Source organism: Nomascus leucogenys, chromosome 6, assembly GCF_006542625.1.
Source record: "Nomascus leucogenys isolate Asia chromosome 6, Asia_NLE_v1, whole genome shotgun sequence".
Taxonomy (NCBI): Eukaryota; Metazoa; Chordata; class Mammalia; order Primates; family Hylobatidae; genus Nomascus; species Nomascus leucogenys.
The window spans coordinates 35,614,166-35,623,120 of record NC_044386.1 but is presented as its reverse complement, the minus strand read 5'-3'; the positions used below and the strand labels follow the sequence as shown (position 1 = coordinate 35,623,120).

General features: G+C 40.6%; 1 long non-coding RNA gene across 1 annotated transcript in view; it reads right to left on the bottom strand.

Annotated features, from left to right (window-relative positions):
- Positions 1-896: 896 nt before the first annotated feature.
- The window catches only part of LOC115835448, a 13,212-nt gene continuing 5,153 nt past the window's right edge, over positions 897-8,955 (bottom strand). Inside the window, exon 2 of the long non-coding RNA XR_004030419.1 lies at positions 897-2,241. This is a non-coding gene — a long non-coding RNA (uncharacterized LOC115835448). The remainder of the gene's footprint in view (positions 2,242-8,955) is intronic.

Genomic DNA, 8,955 nt, shown 5'->3' with positions numbered 1-8,955 from the left:
GATTATGATGCACTAAGATGGATACAGCATCACTCTGTAATATTTATTCCAAAAATATATAACCCAAATTTAAATTGTGAGCAAACATTAGACAAACCCAACTTCAGTGCCATTTTGTGAAATAACTGACCAAAATTCTTTGAAAATACTAAGGTTACCAATAACACACACACACAAACATCTTCCAGATTAAAGGAAACATAACAACCAAATGCAAAGTGTGATCCTGGATTAGGTCCTGAGCCAGAAAAAAAGATCATTAGGATAACTGATGATATTTGAATAAGGTCTACAGATTAGATAATAGTATTATATCAGAGAAAAATTCCCGATCTTAATCATCGTACATAGTCCTGTTAGATGTCAACATTTGGAGAATCTTGGTGAAGAATATGGAGAAAGCCTTTGTACAATTTTTGAAGCATGTTTGTCAATAAAATCCTTTCAAAATGAAAAGTTTTTTAAATTTAAAGATGTCAAAAAAACTGCTCAGCCTTTAAAATATTTCCATGTTCATTCCTTCTTCAAATCCTTTCCTGACCCCTCATTTATTGTAATTCTATACTTATGTTTACTTCTCTATTATAATGGTTTCTATTATGACTCAGAGTTCCATAAACTGGCAGCCTGTGGGCTAAATTGGCCTTCAATTCTTTTCTTTTGACTGCCACAAAGCCTCCTCCCTAAATCTGATTTGTCATAGCTCCCCACTACTCCTTATTGTCTCAGTTATCAGTCTGGCTTCCTCATTTAAGATATTTCTTTTTTGTTAGTTTAAGCCTTTCTACCAAAATCTTGAAATCTTGTGTGATAACTTATGCAAAATGTATTTCCATAGATAACTTCAGGCTCTGTTCAAATGATCATATTCGCTGATTCATGGGATCGATCTGAGTTAATGTGCACTTGAATTTTATTACATTATGAAAATAAGTGCTATTTCATTTTTCACTCAGAAATAGCCATTAGTCATCAAGTCCTAACACTGATCTTTGAGGTTAATAGCAGTTTAGATCAATCACAAAATATATGAAAATGAGGAGATTCCGAGAGATTCTGTATTTACTCATTTCTCAGAAACCTGATGGGTCTTGCTCTAGGGATTGCATCATCTCTTCCAGAGTCTTCTCCTACTCCATAATCCAATCACCTGCGAAGCTTTTAAATACTCTTTCAAAGCTTTTTTTCAATGCTTAAAAAATACCTAGACCCTACTCTCAGAGATTCAGATTTAATTGCTGTACAGTAGGGTATAGGCATTATTAGTTGCTTCATAAAAGGAGGACCTATGACTTCCTCTTGCCCAAAGCTTTATTTCTGAATCGCTTGGTCTAACCCCTTCATTTCTCCCACCACTTGGTCTCTTCTTAATCCCACAGACTTCCAAACTTACTATTCATGCTTCAGTTTCCATCTTCAATTTTCCCATTGAACTTGACTTCTGGCATTTTCTTTTTTGTAGCTCTCCATCGGCCATAGTAGGGTCACCCTCTGTGAACTGCTTTAGGTTTTCTTAGGAAACTGCCCACACAACTGGCTCCAGAGATTTTGCTACCTCAATGTCACCTCCCCTGTCTTCCATCTGCTGCCGGATTTATCTATATTTGAGCCTTTCCATATTGGTTAACTTTCTCCGCCTTAAAAAACCACCTCAAAACTTAATGGTTTAACACAATCAAATGATCCTGTGGAATAACTAGTATTTCCTCTAGTCTGAGCCAGTTGGGCTGGAGTGGAACTCAGTGACATCTTTGAGACCCTCAGCTGGGCTGGCTGGGACAGTTGGGGCTCTTCTCCACATAGTCTCCCATCCTCTGATCAGTCAACCCGGGCTCATTCATGTAGTGATGGGAGGGCTCCATGGAAGCAGCAAGAGAGGGCAAGCCCTAGGGAGCAAGTGTTTCTCCAGGCCTCTGCATGCATTGCATGTGCTGATGTCCCATTGGCAGCCATAGTCATTCACATAGCCAAGTCCAGAGTCAACGTGGGAAGGGGCTACTTGCAGACTGAGGGCATGAATCACTGGTGGCCATTACTACAAAAGTAGACAATCGCCTTTCCTGTAATTCCAATTATTCACAGTCCTTTCACATGCAAAAATATACTGAGTCCCGCCAGGACCCCCATGAATTGCATTCAATTATGGCAAAGTCTAGGATCCTGTGATTTCTGTCAAGTCCAAATGAGGGTTAGGCTTCTCACATGCATTTCCTTGGCTGTGACTTCCCTGGATCCAGAGACCTGTAAATTAAAGAGATAAGTTATATGCTCTGCACACACTCAACAAACAATAGTGAGACAGGGATAGGACAATGGCAGTAAATACGTCCCTTAAAAAGGGGAATTAAAAGAAGACATATAGCAGTCACCAATTCCAATTCATAATCCTGCTGGGCACATGTTGCCAGGTCCCCCTATTCGGACAGCAGGATCCACTCTGCTCTAGGGGAGTAGCTCCCAGTCCATTGTTCTCCATTACTCTGGGCTCCTCCCCCTGGGCTCTGGGGCTTTCCTCCCCAGACAGCCTTCTTTTTCCATAGAAATAGCCTGCATTGGCAGCTGAATAGCCTTCTGAGCCTACTCCTCACTCAAAAAAATTGTGGGACCCAAAGTCATTTTTCAATTTGTGAAATCTCAGAGCCTTTTACTCCGATCTGGCTAAGTTCTCCACCCCACCCCCCACCACCCCTCAGTAAAATTCTCTTTAAAATATAGGTCTTCTATTATTTTCACTGAAGTCTACCACATGCTCCAAAGTCAGGTCCATAATTCTTTTTGTGGGTGGTCTCTCACTGCTTTGGGCCTGTCTGGCTGCTGTGGAACACCTGATGATTCTTAAAAGCCTTTTTGTCTACCTGAGGTGTTCCATTGGGAATCACTTTGTAAAACACAAAACCCAAAATTCAAGAATAAGTAAGGTTCAAATAAAGAAGAAGGGAACCTTTCTGCAAAGGTAGCAATATAGGGAGAGGCCAGGAATTTGCAATGAACACATCTGGGACACTCAGTTCTCCCTGGATGCTGTGTGGATGGGTAAAATGAGATAAAAGGAACAAGGTTGAGTCAACAGCCAAAATTTGACAGCTACCATCTCAACGTATATTTAGCATCCTGGAATTTTTTCTTAATTTAACATTATTTTACAAGTATGTTTGCAAATTATTGCATGGTATTTATCATATATTATTTGAAATGGCTGGATGGTTCTCCATCAATTTAATATACAATCATTTACCATTCCCCTATAGTACTACATTTAGGCAGTATTGGTTTTCTGCTGTTTAAATAACTGCTATGATCATCTTTATACATTTTTATTTTTAAGTCATTGATTACAATGTATTTTCCAGTCTTTCAAGAATTAGATCACTGGGTAACATATTTAAGGCAAGTGACTTAAGTGGCCAGTGTTTTCTAGAAGACTTATACCAACTCTCAACCCTTTAATCTGCCTGTTAAAGTCCACTTTAACCTACCTGTTTCCCTGAAGCCTTAGCACCATAGAGTTTTATCACTTTTCTTTCTTTTTTTAAAGAATTTTAGCAGACACAATGGCATCTCCTGATTTCTATGTACATTTTTTAAATTTATAAATACTACAATCATTTATCCTTTTGTTAATTTAGCAAAACTAGTTTTCCTTGTGTAAAGTTAGCTCTAATCCTAGAGTGTAAAAGATAAAAGGCCCAGCTACAAATGATAGAAATGAAAAAAAAAAATCCAACAATAAAAATATTAACACTGGCTTTTTGCTTTTTTCTTTCTCACATAAAAGAATTCTGGGGATAGCTCAGGGCTGCCAGGAACTCTGTATTGTCAGCAACTTGTGCTTTATTAATCTCATCACTCTGTTATCCTAGGTGACAGCTTCTACCTTATGATCTGCATTCCAGTCAGCAGGAAGGAGATGGGGTGGGAATGTGATAAGCCACTTCCCTTGAAGGACATTTTCCAGAAGGTGAGCGCCACTTCTGTTTATATCCCATTGGCCAGCACTTAGATTTATTTCCAAGAAGAAAAAGGAGAACAGATATCATGTTGACCAGCAGTCTCTGCCACAGACAGCTAATCTCCACCTTCCACTAAGGCTGAGAAATTACCAGCATGGGAGGAAAAGGTGGTGCAGTTCAGCAGAAGAAGTAAATGTGAGAAGAGAGGCAAGACTTAAGACTGGCAAGGAGAGGCAGGTGTGCAGAGGCGGGAAAATACCACTTGCGCGAAGTCAGCTTCTCCCTGATTCTAGACTCTTGGCTGCTTCACCCTCAGCCCTCTCTGATAGGCCTTCCACCTCCTCCCCAAATTTTAAACAGTTTTTAATGCCCAGCTCAGATCTCAAATCTTCCCTGACCAGGACCAGACCAAACAGTCATTTGAAGCTAGACACCAAGCTGAGTCTTCTTAAATATCATTTCTGTAAGTTTAATTGACCCCAAGAGATTACAAACACATTGCAAACAGACATAGTACCTTTCATTTTTCAGTGGCCACCATCACCTACCGATCTAGCTTTCTGTATTCTCTTATCTCAATTTAGTCATCCTTAGCTCTTCCCAAATATTCTGTTTGTTAGGAACCCAGGATTTTAAAGTTCAGTGAATGTAATTTTCCCAAGAAGGTAGCAGATGTTTATTTACACCATCAGCTTTTTTGGACTTGTAGTTGGTAAACAGACAATATGACACTAGGATAAGAACACTTGGAACTTAGTAATATGACATGCTTTTCATTTGGTTGTTTTGTTTTAATTTCCACAGATCTGCTTTTTAGATAACCCACAGTTGCCAAATCGTATATTTCTGAAAATCACTGTGTGTGACTTGAAATTATCTATCAGAACACATTATGTGGCCGGGCACGGTGGCTCACGCTTGTAATCCCAGCACTTTGGGAGGCCAAGGCGGGCGGATCACGAGGTCAGGAGATCGAGACCACGGTGAAACCCCGTCTCTACTAAAAAATACAAAAAAAATAGCCAGCGTCGTGGCAGGCACCTGTAGTCCCAGCTACTCGGGAGGCTGAGGCAGGAGAATGGCGCGAACCTGGGAGGCGGAGCTTGCAGTGAGCCGAGATTGCGCCACTGCACTCCAGCCTGGGCGACAGAGCAGGACTCCATCCCCCCCAAAAAAAAAGAAAAGAAAAGAAAACAGAACACATTATGTATATGGAAAATTGTGAAATGATGCTTGATAATCAAGATGCAATAATTTGTTTCAGGAAAAAGGGGTATTTACTCATTTTTTCACAAATATGTAATATATATTAAGTGTCTGCTACCTACAAGGCACAATGCCAGCTTATGTGGTGTCAGATAATATGGGGGACCCAAAGATGAATCAGGCCAGACCAGGATTCTGCTCTCAAGAAGGTTTTAGTCTTCTAGGTGAGAAACACATACATATATGCTAGCATATAACCCTTTAATTATTCCTTTCACTATTAGAAGATGGAAGAACCCCGGTGGTAGAGGGAAAACCTTGCCATAGGTTGATCAAGCACAAATAGGCAAACTAAGAATGGCTCAAAGCAGACCTTGACTTTAGCCCCTGAGTCACCTCTCAGTCTACAGACTGTGGGAATTTGGGCCCACTACTTATTTCTCTTCTGTAAAATGAGGATAATAACACTGACATCACACTCGATACCTGTCTTGTTAGTCCGCAGAAGTCATGAAAGATTCTGCTGGGTACAACATGCTGTAAGATAGCTAATGGCCTTATTAAGCAGGCTATAAACTACAACTTGATACAATTATAAATGAATACATTCTTTTATAGCTACAGAATTATTCAACAGATCACTCATTCCAGATCAAATGGGTCAGCTTGCTTCACTTCCAGAAAGTTCTTGACATTTCTTGAATTGTCAGGCTGAGGCTTGAAGAAGGAGGAACCCCTGAATTCCGGAGTCAAGGTAACCACAGGAAACCCAGGTGCTTGGACGTTCCTCTTCCCTGGTTGCCACTAGGGGAGGCCCCCGGACCTAAAAATACCTCTACTGGCAGCCAGGGAAGGGAGTAGGGAAGAAGCCATGTGGGGAGATGGGATAAGAAATTGGGAAAAGAAGGTGAGAGAATGCCAAGGAAATCTTGTTTTGCCTAGAGATAGTGTCTAAGGTCAGTCCTTTCCTTCTCCTTTTGTCATCGGAAGTATAGCTGAAGACTGAGGAATTACCACCTTCTTCTTTCCCTTTTCCATATCTAGTTCTTTCTTCTTCACTCTGGGAATTCTGATGTGGCAGAAACAATGGGAAGGGAGTGTAGTGGGGGTAGAGGTGAATACCAGCAGGATCCCTTGGTTCTAGCTCCTGAGCTGCTCATCTGGACAATCTAGCACTCTCCAATTCTGCACTTTTTGTCATGACCACACTTGGGAAACTCTGTTCCTCTTCCTCCATCTCTCCTTCCAGAAACTGGGCTTTAAAGGTGCTTCTGAGCTATGGACCCAGATTAATTACCCAGCAAACTGAAGTTATATTTGGGGTACTTTTCTGGTTGCTGCCTTATTTGTGTATATTGCAGCTTATTGTGTATAGCAACCTTGAGATACTGAAGAGACTGGGGTACATGGGAAAAAAGGCAGAAAGGACACAGTGGGTAAGAGCATAGGAGTGCCCCCAACTACTTCACCAATAAGAGGCAAAGCCTTTAGAAACTGCCTACCTCTCAGTTGCAAATGATATATTTGGATGGACTCAGGTCATTGTGTGACAAATCAGAAACCAAGGTCTGAAGTCCCGAGAATTAGAGTTGTGCCTGGAAGATTGAGGGTGGGGAGAGAGGAAGACTGCTGTAGTGGGGTTGTTGAAATGGGGACCCTAGATCTTTGGCTTGAAGGAAATGGACACTGGGATAAGTGCAGTCAAAGAATTGATGATTGACAGACGGTGCCCCAGAGCAGCCCACTGGTAGGGATTACTAAGTCTAAAGGGTCACATGGGCATGGGTAAGTTTAAGAGAATTACATTCCAAATCCTAGTTTCCATATATACTCTTTCTCAAAACTGATCATGTTTGGACACCCCTTGGCTGTCATGCTAGTTCTCATACTTGATTCCTTTTGTGCGATGGCCTCAGTGGCACTTTTTAAAAGGAAAGTCTACCTGTCATGCATGCCAAATCTCAGCAGGGTGTACTGTCCCCCAGAGGAAAGCCCTGGATGGTGCCAGAGAGGGTCAACCTGAAATATCGATGCCTGTGTCTCACATACATATTTTGCATTGATTTTAAGTAGGAGGAGGTGAAAGATTAACATTATAGTTTCAAATTAAAGCAAACTAGATGGACATATTTTCTTAAACATTTACTCAAACTCACGGGTGAACCATTTCTTTCAACTTTTGCCAAAAGACTGTGTACTCTAAATTCATGTTTATTTTTAAATTTGGATACAAGTTTCCTGTTTGCTTCAACTTTTCTGTAGATTTAGTGGCACAATGGCTCCTCTTTTTTTGCTAATAATTTCCACAAAATACAATCTTATTCTAGCAATAAGCAACATTCATTCATGATACACCAATGTATCTTTTTATTTAAAGACTAATTTCCTCTGTATGTTTAATGGTTATTTTAAAATGTTATATTATAATGGCTTTATTTTATCCAAGTATGTGCTAATATAAATTGTAATGATAAATCAATGCAGAATATTTATTAACAAGCATAGTCTTCTGGTGACAGAAAATTTCAACTAATTTTGTATTAATAATAATAAATATTCAATCTAGAAAAAATTAAATATGTTAAATTTTAACTTATGAACTTATTTTGCTGCCAAGAATTATGATGTGGTGCTCAATAAGAGATTATCAAGTTTAAAAGCATCTTATACTAATAAAATTCTGTGGGTAACATAAGGTAGAAATATGAGTTCAAGGAGAAAAAAATAAAGGATGGAAAATTTCTGACTGTTACAAAAGAGCTTATTCATGTGCTTTTTGAATACAAGAAGGTGGGTATTTAATACATTTAATTGAATGATTTAACAGTTTTAAAAGTCAATGTGCCAGAAATTATGTCCTCCTTAATTATTTAAACCTGCAATAAAAATTTTATATGTTAATTAAAAAATGTGTGATGGGGATACATAATTTTTCCAAAAATGTTAGGAGGTCTCAGAACAAAGCATCGTGTCCAGTTCTGCCCTAGGAAGAAGGAGATGAATGTGGAAAGGGAACAGGGTGGGGAAGGAGGGACTGCCAACTCTGGAATTTTGCCCAGGGGCAGGGCCCTTACCTGTGTCCCCTAGCCTCTCTGGGGTGCCTCTGCCTTGCGGTGAAGGGATCTTGTCTGGCTTTCTAAGAGAATATGAAGCAGATGAACCTCCAGTGCAGACACTTCATTCTGCATAGTATTTGCTCAAACTGGCATCCCAATGGATTCCAGTGGTATGTCCTTGACTCTGTATAGTACTGTGAAGTTCATCCTGGAGTGGTCAATACCCTACAGGAGAAAGAGCTGGTGGAGTGGGATATGGCAGGGGGGCAGCTAATCAGACGCCCTGGAATGCTAAAATCTTGGCAAAGCTGCCAGACAGATGAAAACATGTAGTGTTATAAAACTGCATGATGGAATGGATAAGACACATGGATGACCTTCTCGTCCTTCACTGTCTAGAGCCCTAGGAGACTCTGAGCACCAAATTCAGGTTTCTCCATGCCTCAGCCTCCCAGGCACAGATGGGCCTCTAACTATCCCTGTTGGTGGTGCCTGCCCAGCCCTCTCCTTGCCCTCATCAACCCTCTGCCAGTGCTGCCTGCTCCATCCATTGCCATCTCATCTCCCATGGCTCCCCAGAGTCTGGCCGCTCGCATAGGACTTTTGCCAGCAAATGCTGACTTGGCAGAAGGTGTACTGGGTTTTCTGGGTTGAAGAAAAAAGCCAGTCCCATCCTATGTCAGTTTTCCAACTGCTCCAGAAGTTATTTCCATGGTGTTCCCAGTTCTCATAAAGTCAGGCTG